Here is an 11434-nt window from a genome sequence, read left to right on the forward strand (position 1 = left end):
GCGGCATGCAAACTTGCTATAGGGTCTCTTGAGCTCAATGTTAATTACCTAATCCTGGAAAGCTTCGACGTACAACTTTCAATTGAACTTGAAATAATAAACTCTGTTCAGTTGGAGAGAGAGAGAGAGCTTTGGGGCACTCTTACAGTGTGTTTGCACTTCATAAGTATAATATTATGTATACTCTGTCAAGTTGAGAGTATAATATTAACAATTGGAATTGATGGAATTCAAATCAATTAAATTATTAATTTTAAATTAACTTGAAAATTCAAACTAATAATCCATTAATAGGGGTGAATAGGATCGATTTTTAGTGGGGTTTAGAGGTTTGTAATGTGTTTTTGCGAATTGCGTGCAATTAACGTTACAAAGATAATATTGCATAAACTCCTTCCACCTTTTCATATTAGTTGGTATACCACAATCGTGGCATACCGAATTTTCTTTTGATATTTTTAAATATTTAACCCTTTTGCGTTCACGTGAAACAGAGAAACATTTAAACATGCGTTTTTTTATCAGAATATTTATTCTATGAATGCTCCCGGAGGACATTTCAAAGTCAGAGAGTCTTCTTTGGCCTCTTCTGCTTGAATTTAATGCATTTCTAACCTAGATAAACAATTAAATTCAATAAAATTAGGAAAAATTCAATGTTTCACGTTTGTGTCGACTTATGACTCAAAGAACGCGAAAGGGTTAACCATTTAAGAAATAAGCGAGCGAATGATATACATAAAACAATTTTTATTTGATTAAAGTTTTCAAAAGTCACACAAAGAGAACAAAGAGAGCCAACAAAGATCACCCAAAATGCGCACTAAATAAATAAAAATGAAGTAGGTACCTATGCTATGTATGTTATGTATAATAAAATATAGCATGGGGGATGTTTTAAGAGCAGTCCTTGGTGATTTTGGGTTGGAAATATAATGGAGGGAAATGCGTAATAAATTCTCGAGAAATAATGTCATAATTAAGTGAATGGCAAATGCATTAAGAACCCATCACCACAGAGTCATAATCAACCCCCAATATTGGAGAAATATTCATAAATAAAAGGAACAATGGGCCTAATTCAGCGACCAAGAAACCCTTGAAATCTTTGAATTTTGTACTGAAATTTCAAGATTTCAAGTGAATTTCAAGGGTTTCGTGGTCGCTGAATAAGGCCCAATATCATAATCTTTCATATTTTAAATTTTATGAGAATTAATTAATAGAAGAATTTGTCCCAATTCAGACGTCTTAATGTTTCTACTTCAAATATTAAAAAATAATAAGAATCAGGGAATTAAATGGACTTTCAAATGGAATGGTACCATAGGGGAGAACAACTAACAACAAAGATTTGCGATCATTTAATGAAAACAATTTGCACCATGAACGTAAAAAGTTTTAAAAAGGCACGAGGAAGCGAAGCAATAAAACGCGCTTTTTGTAAAGAAACAATAATTTCTCAATTATTGATCAACCAGTAAAAATCATTGCTACGCATGGAAATTATTTGAGAAGAGTTTGAGTGCAAATTAGGTATTCATGGAGTCAAGAACTTTATTACATCATCAGGTATTTCTCAATCAAAAATTGACTCAATATAGATAGAATCAATTTTGAATCAGTTTACATTGTCCGCCAAAAGCTTTTGCAATAGAGTCCATCAACTCCATTAGCATACTTATAAGTGCCTCTGAAGCATGTATGGTGTTGAATTTTGAAATTGATAATATGTAATCGGTTATATCTGTAACTGCTTCGTTATTAATGGTGGCATTTAAGACAAGAGTAGAAGCATCTTGAATTCCATCTAAGGTCGTATCTACAGCACCAGAAAGAGTATCGGTTAAACCAGGCCCAGCTGAAAGGAAGACAAAGTTAAGAAACAGAACGCTTTTATCGAAGATCTACTTACCAATTGCTGATGAGAGCACCACAGCAACGGAAAGTGTCAGAAGAAAGAATCGCATCTTGGTTAAGTTTGAAGTCTGCTAAACTTATGCTTTAAGTTTAATTTTGAGAAACTTTTTATATGTTCTCTACACCCCCAATCAGATTTCGGCAACTGTTTGGGCTTTTGTTAAGTTCATCACATGACTCGTTGAGAAATATGTATATTTGAATACCTGGTGTTTACCTTAATTAATTCGCCATTAAAGGTATGTTTGGTACTTTTCCAGAGAGAAGACTTTCGGTCTCCTTTCAAGATTCCCCGTGAACAGCTGTTTAAATGAACTATTTAATTTTTCCAAGGTTCTTCATCGTCATTTAAACGTTAATTATTATTAATTTAACCATATCTGTGGATTGTTTGATATTTAGAAGAAACAGATAATTGCGAGAAGACTTTATTGACCTAAATGTACTTTACATATCAAAAGTTTACCGCGCAAAGGAATGTCCTTGAACTTTTTTACAATATTTTTCGTAGATCAAATTTTGCTACTTCTGGGTATTTTCCCGGAAATAATTAGTTGAAAGTTGAAACTAGGCTACTCCTTGTAAAAAACTAGTCAGGAAATTTCTATAAGTCATGCAGAACTTGAGGTTGACCATTTTTATTCATCACTTTCCCAGTAAACGAATTTTGCCAATCATTGATCAATTATTGAGATCAGTATTGAGTCAATGTAGGTCCGCATAGATGATCAATTATTAAGCAATCGGAATTGATCTGCGATTGACCAATAATTGACCAATGTTTGATCTATCGATTGACAGGCTCAATTGATTTATCAATTATTGATCAATCAATGATCAATCAATTTTGATTGAGCTTTTATTGATTCAATCATTTGTTTACTGAATTTCTTCTTAAATCTTTAACTGTTGTGGGAGACCAACTATTAAAACTGGCCACATTATGATCTTATTGTATTTTATTTAAGCAATTTTATTTATTGGGGGAGGAAAATACTATGGAGTACATATGAGGCTGCGTAGCGAAGTTGAAATTCTCTTAAATCTAAAGCAAAATGTGCTCGTGCAAAATCCCAGAGATGGGCTCAACCGATAGAGACGAATGCCCCACACAGAAATGGATTAAGATTAATTTTCCAGTTGTGCACACTCTATTAATTTGCTGTTGTCGAGGAGACCACCCCCCTTAAATCTGTGTGGGGATGTTGTCTCTGCTCCACCAATACACCCCTTTTCTCGGTGGTCGCAATCCCAGTTTCTCTCTGTGTGCCACACTGATCCCCATCGTTGTCCGTAGAATAATTTTCAGAGTATGTCATTCGATATTTCTTTTGGCTTATCGAGTGGACAGACAATTCAGGTGAGGATTCTCACAAATTATATGGAGGAGGATTTGAAACAAAGACTGGATACATCCCCTGCGGTGTGGTTTATGGATTTTCTCTTCAAACAAAGAGTTTTTCTTTTTTATTTTCTAATTTTTCATTTGCTGCATTTGAAGTATTTCAATATTCTTCACAAAATTAGCTTAAAAAAAATAATAAAAACTTTAAATAATCTTCCTTTTCTCTCTAATAATTTCCATAAATAAAATCCTAATTCCCGAAAAATTGCGACATTCAAACTTTTTCTTACTTTTTTCTTCTTTAAACTTTTTATCCTCTGAATGTGCCTTAAAGGGTTAATTCTGTGACGTAGTAAATCACTTCCTCTACGCGCCTTTTTGTTCTTTCGCGAATCTCCTTATAAGCAATCACAAATCCTTCTTTCCACCCTAAATCGCGCGCTTTTTCCACCCTCTACACGCTTCTTGTTGAAATTGATGACACACTGAATTTACAATTCGGAATAACACAGAAAAAAAATCCTCTTCTCTCCCTCTCGGAAGCTTTGCAGAAAAATTAGCATCTTTAGTGCTATGTGGGATCTTCTGTTTTTTTTCTCCCTTTCCTTTAGGGCTTCTTCCGCCACATCGGGGGAATTTCTTGGTGCATTTTTGCAAAGTTCAACGATGAAATTCAATCCTTGCGCTATGTAGTGAAAAGTATGCATGCACTGAGTAGATGCTATTAGAGGTGATGCACTCAAAGTGTTTGAGTATTCTTTTGGGGGAGAGGGCGGTGTGCTGCGGCGGTTCACTTTGCAATTCAATAAATAAATTCACAATGAAATGCTTTTCCCATGGCACGTGGGAGAGAAAGAAAAGCTTCGTGGTGAAGCCACAAAATGCAGCGAAAAGTTCGGTGGAAAAATTCCATAAATTGTTCTCAGGGCATATTCGCCTAAATTGCAAGTATAAGTCAATTCAATATCCTCCGCCTTCAGCTAAACTCCCTCCCTCCACCTCCATCGCAGCTCAATATCTGCCGAGAAAAGCCCCTCTTCGTCATCCAGAGAGGATTCTTTCTTGTGTAAGAAATCCCACCCAGGGGGGTATTGTGCCCATAGGCGAAGATAGAGGGGAGACAGGGGGAAAGAGAAAGAAAAAAAGCGAAGCGATTTAAATGAATTCGCAATTTTCAATAAAATACAACGAGTGTGTGTTATGCTTACATATAAATACGGGGATTTTCGATTAAGCTCCCTGGAAGCTCCCTCTTTTTTCCTTCCTTTGCGCCACGAGGAGAATGAATGAAGTTTGCGAATGAAAATGTTTCATTGTGGAAGATATGTTGCTTTTTTTGCTATTTGCAGGGGTGTAGCTCTTTTCGGTGGAGGGTGTTGGGAAATATACAATTCGGAGCTCCCCCCTTTTCACAGAAGAAGAAATGAATTAAATCCACCACCATCGATACTGAGAGCTTGAAGGATTTTAATAAAGTCTCTCCATGCAGTTTCTTCTTTTCTTTTCTTTATAACTTCTCTTCAACTGTGGTGGGGAGGGGAGTCATTCAATGTGGGTCTTTCTTACACCACAATGAAGATTTTTCTTCTTATTTTTTCTTGAGAAACTGTTTAGGATTTTAATTTCCTTTAAGAAAAAAGAATTCCTGTTCAAAAAAAGATCCCTATTGAGATCTTTGTAAATAAGATTTTAATTGGGCAATTATTGTTCAAACAAAATTATCTCAGTTGGCTCAATTTGTTTGATAAGAAATTGACCATAAAGAGCATAACTTTACTTTTTTCTCTCAAACAATTTGCACAGAGCTATGAGTAAATTTTAGTCAAATAAAAAGCAAACTTTTTTGGCTAAACATTGACCCTTGTTTAAATTGTAAAATGACTCACTATTGAGTAGAAATTGAGGCAAAATTATTCAAATTCTCGAAAAAGAAATATTGATCATAAATTCTGCTTATTAAAAAAAAAACCTAACTCAATGGAACATTGATGCATATGCTTCATGCCCTCAAAATAAAAAAAAATCAACCCCGTATGAAGAGAAACGATTTTTGTGATTCTTTTTAGCAAAATCTCTTCCAGTTTCCAACCCTTTATAATGTAAGACAAACGGAAGAAGTATACGCAGAATGACCCTTTTTAGATTAGGTTGAATGGTTGAATGCATCCCGGAAAGACTGCAGAGAACGTCTCTCCCCCATTTTGGCAAAATGAACACACCGAGATAGCAATTCTCTTGGCAATTCTTACCATTTATGTCGGTGGATTTTTATATTTTTCACAAAGAGGCAAAGACAAAAAAAAATCCCGCCATTAGGAGAAATGTTTATGTCTCTGCGGCACTCGTGCTCACACAGAGGTCAGCCCAGAAGAACTTGCAGAGCGGATTATATGGCCATGTCATCATTGGGATTGCTCATATTGTAGAATTGTTGGTGTGACGAGGAAGTTAATGAGCTTTTCCATCAGAAAATGGGCAGCCATTGTTGTATACATAGCGCGGCTATTCTCTCTGTGTGTCCGATGATGTGAAAGGAAATTAGATTAAAATGGGGGCGAGGAAAGGGATGTCCTGGTGCTGTGTGTTTATCCAATTTAATAGCATTAATCTCACTACATACATGGTCTTTTTGATAGATAACAAACTCAATGTATTATCTGTGAGACAATCCAACATGTCACGCGGATTATTTTAAATACTTTTTTGCTCATTAAAATAAAAAACATTTATACATATAATAATTTATCCCGAAGCGCTTGACCGGTAGTTAATTTTAGGCATTTGGTGGAATTATTTTTTCCCCGGGTTCGAGATAAATAAATTAAAATACATAACACACCTCATTAAATCAGAATAATAAAAAAGAGGCATTGTAAATTAATATTGCTATTTAAATTCCCAACGAACCATTTGGCCAAAAAACACACAAACTTTTTAACTGATAATGGAATTATATTGGAGGCTTTATTAATTACCTTTTTTGTTATTGGTGAAAAATTACGTATTCAGTGCATTTTTTATTGCTTTTAGTGAGTAGAATTGTAAATAATTAATAAATTTTCATTATTTTCCAATAAACCAATGAAGCATAAAGGAGAAAAAAATTTTACAAATTAACTGATGCACTTCGGATTTGGAGTTACAAAGGAGATTATTCATTTTACGGCTTTAACATAATTGTGGAAATATTGTTGATTCATTGTAAAATATTTTGTTTTATTATGCATGAAACATATGCATCAATGCTTCATTGAATTTTTCAAACATTTTTGCTTTTTTTCTGTTCCCATTCTTTGTCAATGCTGTCTGATAAAATAAAGTTAGTTTCCTATTGTTAGTTTTATTCACATAGAACACTGATGGAAGTGCAATATACGTAAATGCTTCATGTGCAAAAGCTTTGTGAGTAAAAGCTTCATGCATAAGAAGATGTAGAATAAAACTAAAAAATAAAAGTCGTGATTTGCGCATTTTTTTAACAATTTGTATTTCTGTTTTGGTTTAAAATTATTTACATTTTAGGCGTTATTGAATAGATCGTTTATTGAAGCATATGCACATAATGCATATATCTGATAAGAAGTAAAAAGAGATTTTTTTCTCATCTGACTTATTTGAAAGAGAAAATTTCCCTTCTCATGAATATTAACTCCCTGTAATATTTTTCAAATTTGTATTAAACAATTTAAAAGATCAATGAAACGTCAAAGTGAATAAACTCCTTTTCCACCATTAGTTGGAGTTTAAATTTTAAAGTAATTTACCAACAAATATTAATACATAAAAAAATCAAAACTAAAGCTTGTAGGAAATGGAAACTTTTCCCCATTTTCCCTAAACAAAGAAGGAGAGAAAAAAAAAAGAAAGAGAAATCTATTCAACAAGGCAAATATTCATCAATAAATCCCCCAAAAATTGTGGAAGAACAATGGATTTTTGTTGATTTTCATGCGTCAGAAGGCATGGCAGATGGAGGATCCTTCTCGCACCCCCTTATATGGAATACACAACACACATCTCTCGGACCTCGAAGCTCATTCATCATGCGAAAGTGAGGGCGATATTTCATCTTTTAAACAATACAATCCATTTATGTGCTCGAGAAAATGTGCACAAATTCATCTCATCTCTAATGCAATGCCGTCCCGTTGTTTTATCATCGGATGGGGGTGGTGGGCGTGGGCGTGTGGGAGCATGGGGAGGACAATGATGAGGTTCACTCGATGATTCTTCGAGGAGAAATTTTGATGGAACACCACATATTTATGTTGTGTTCGTGATCCGGTTACACACAGTTCCACCCACACCCTCTTCCCTCCCCCAACCCCCTCCTTCCACCCCACTCACATGGCTCATCACACAAGGAATGGAGTTTCCTTTGTGATTCTCATACATCTTCGCCATTCCCCATTCATTGATATTTTTTTGTTTCTTCCACCACATATATAGTTTCTTCCTTGAATATCGAATCATCAAAACACCCCCTCAAATATCTCTCTGACGAAGCATCTACGGACGCAAAAGGGGGTTTATTCACTCCCCCATTCAAGTTGGAATATTGTCTTTTGTGAATTTGCAGCAACATTTTGGGTTTATTTCTGCAGAGAAAAGTCAAGAAGCGAAAGATGCTTCGTAATTCATCCTCAGAATTCCTGTTGTGGGGGTGAAAACTGTGTACACATAATACTACAAATCACGATAATAAAATAACAAAAACCAGTGAAAAATAAATAAAAATCAGCCACGCAAATGCAAGGAATCCGAAAGAAAAGAAACTTTAAATTAAATATTTTCTTAGGGAGTTTAAGGATTTAAGATTTAGGGTTAAAGGAACAAGAGACATGAATAATTCAGCGTGTTTTGAATCGATTTCGCTATATTTTACTTGTTAGTTTTACTAATAAAATTACTTATAAAAGGAGTCTATGTATCTTTAGTCAAATTCTTGCGATTTAAAAAAATTAAATAAAAATTATAGAAAAAAACAAATAATTTTGGAAAAAAAAACTTCAAGAATAAAGAAAAATTTTTCATATTTCCCTCCGAGAAAAAAATTTCCAATCTCAGACAAAACTTAACGAAAAAAAAATTATAATTCTCCATTTCAATTTCTTACAATCAGCCACTTCCGCTAAAATCATAAATCTTTTGGACATTTTCTCATCTCCTCCGGATGTTGAAAAGTTCCTATATTATATAGTAGTGTTGGGAGCTTCCATAAATCGCACACAGAGTGTTTGGATTGTTTGGTGAACTCTTTGGCAATCCACTGAATACCATTTACATACCATTTCCGCCATCCAATTTTGCGCTGAAATTCATTGTTGGGAATATCTCTGTGAGATTCCGGGGAAGCTTAAACTTATCGGCGGCCCTCCACACTCTCACGCTATCTGGCACTGACCTACATTTGGCTATATGCTCTCCTCCTCCCTCAACTTTTGATTGTTGTAAAATGCTTCCCAACCATAGCGCGCCTTTTAGCATTACACAGATCCGTCTTGCACATGTAGCACTCAACCACGGTTAAATTACTCCATGCATGGTCCTTTATTTGTTTGAGTGTTGCACAAGATTCAGCCGGCATGCATCCACGGACAACCACGTTGGTCTCTTTGTTGTCTTCGTTGACTGTTGAGAGTAAGTTTAAAAATTCAAATTTTGACACTTCTGTGCTTTCTGTCAAGGTTAATCTATTGAATTTGTTGTCAGATTTGTGTCAAAAATTTGCTGTCATGTTTCTGTCAAGCACCTTATGTCAACAATCTAATAAGTCTGTCTCTATTATATTTCTGTCAGATTCTTTCTGTCAACTATATCTAATGTCATTGTTCATTTATTAAACTTTAACTAAGTAACATGTTTCTCTGAAAAAAAATTCAATTCAATTTCATCTGTCAATTTCTCCTCTCAAATGTCTTTAATACTTCTGTCAAATTTTGTCTGTCAAACGATTTTATTTCCGCGTCCTTACTTTCTTTATTTAATTTATTTTTGATAACCTTAATAGGTAATACTTCTGTCAAAAGTTCTTTTTGTCAAATATCTTCTATCACACTACTGTCATATTCCTTCTGTCAAATACCTTCTGTCAAACTTAAAAAAAGACTTCAACCTACCTTTGACCGTTAATCTTGAGCACTGCATTTCCGTTAGCCAAGGTGGAAGATCTTCTGGGCAGGTCTCAACGGGCAATTGACGAAAGTTCGTATTCCTCTGGCATCCATCCCCCTTTGAGGAATCACAAATATAGCACTGCAGCGCCAAACTTTCATACCACAGAAAACAAATGGAAATCACGAAGAAAATTGTGAGAAAATTCACCAACATTCTTGAGGAATTTCTACGCGAGAAATGGACTCAAAAGTCGCAATGAGGTTTTTCTTATCAGTCTGTCCCCTTCCTCGTTAGCATTAAAAGTGCAAGAGAGCACTGATAAATAAATTGATATGAATTAGGGGGTTAATGCCTGGGGGGAGGGGAATATTTTTTGGGGGCTTTTAAAATTTTCTTTTTCTTTTTTTTTTTTAAATATGTCTTCATGACTATTAAAAATTTTGATCAAATTATTGGGTGGTAATTAGAAGCTATTACTTTTAAAAATTTTAAATTATCAAATATTGAATTTAAAAAATTAGTCAACAAATGATTAATTTCTAATTATTTGAGCGTTAAACCTGAAAATAACATTTCAAAAAAATCAGTTAATATACTTTAAAAAACTTCGAGAACAGCATAATAATTTAGAAGGCTCCCCGCCTCCTCAATGCAACCCTGAGTGATTCTCTTCATTATCTCGCTTTTCAGCTGAATAAAAAAGAATTTGTGTGTGGTGATAATTTCCAAAATACAGCGAATCTCACGAGCCGATAATTCTGCGCCATGTCAGCTCGTGTGCTTAAAAAGCAGGAGCTGGTGAAGGGGTTTTGTGTGGGAGGTACAATATACATAGAACACTTTATGAGGACGGTACTCCATATGAGATTGTCTCATTAATTCAGCGCTGAAAGAATTCTCTGTGGAGTCGACGCTCCAGATTTTGCGAATGTGTCACGCGGTTTCAATTTGAGTAAGATTCATTATTCATCGTCTACCGCCCTCAAGGAGGACGCGCAAGGGTGGCTTTTAGTGGGGTGGGGGGTGGGGATGAGCCCACATGAGGGCACATTGTGTCTGTGAATAATTAATAAAACACAAAGCTCACCGCGGTGCATGACTGCTAAAAGAAAATTTGTGCAAAACTTGCGGGGAAGAGCGTTGTAGATTTGCAACTCAAACATACGAATAGGGGTCAATGTGTGCCATTCAATTACAACCGAACTTTGCAATAACACTCGAAATAAATCCAATATCAACCCCCTCTGCTGATACAGCATAAATAATTCCATTACAGCTCACACACTTTGCCAATTTTATTCTTCTTCACCGCATCACCTTTCTCGTGGGAAGATGGTGAAATGACTAGGAACCGGAAGAGCCAAACACTTGAGTACAGCATCGCAGCGTTTGCCCAGAAAACTCGTCCACTTTGAGATTATGAATAAATAAAACCTCAATTCTGGCGATGCTTCCTCGTTGACTCTCTTTGGTTTACCTTTTGCGCGCTTTTTTCTGCCAATACTGTGGTGTCAATGTGGGGGAGGAGTATGTTGAAGAAGAGATATCAATGTCCTTTCGCCTTAACTCTTCAACGATTATTTGTGTACTTCCGAAATGAATTTAAAATTTGATCAATCTTTCAGTTCCATAATTGATCAATTATCGTTCAATAATTGACAGAATTTTAGGTAAAATTGCATTGATTAAGAAATATTGGTTAATGAGATTGCTGGGAGAAAAATTGATAAGAAATTAAACGTAAATTGGGTAATCTTTGAGTGAGAATTGAATCAAAATTTGATCAGTTCTTCAGCTCCATAATTGATCAATTTTCAATCAATAATTGACAGCATTTTAGGTAAAATTGCATTGATTAAGAAATATTGGTTAATATAATTGCTGGGAGAAAGATTAATAAGAAATTAAACGTAAATTAAATATTTTTTGAGTCAGAATTGAATTAAAATTTGATCGATTTTTCAGCTACATAATTGATCAATTTTCAATCAATAATTGACAGCATTTTGGATAAAATTTGTATTGTTTCAGAAAGATTGCTTAATAAGATTG

General features: G+C 34.8%; 1 long non-coding RNA gene across 1 annotated transcript; it reads right to left on the reverse strand.

Annotated features, from left to right (window-relative positions):
* Positions 1–6727: 6727 nt before the first annotated feature.
* LOC129794777 (uncharacterized) lies at positions 6728–9643 on the reverse strand. Its single transcript, XR_008751077.1, has 2 exons — positions 9385–9643; positions 6728–8896 (listed from the first exon to the last, which is right to left on the reverse strand). It is a non-coding gene; the product is annotated as an uncharacterized LOC129794777 (long non-coding RNA).
* Between the last annotated feature and the right edge of the window lie 1791 nt (positions 9644–11434).

The sequence above is a fragment of the Lutzomyia longipalpis genome, chromosome 4, assembly GCF_024334085.1.
Source record: "Lutzomyia longipalpis isolate SR_M1_2022 chromosome 4, ASM2433408v1".
NCBI lineage: Eukaryota > Metazoa > Arthropoda > Insecta > Diptera > Psychodidae > Lutzomyia > Lutzomyia longipalpis.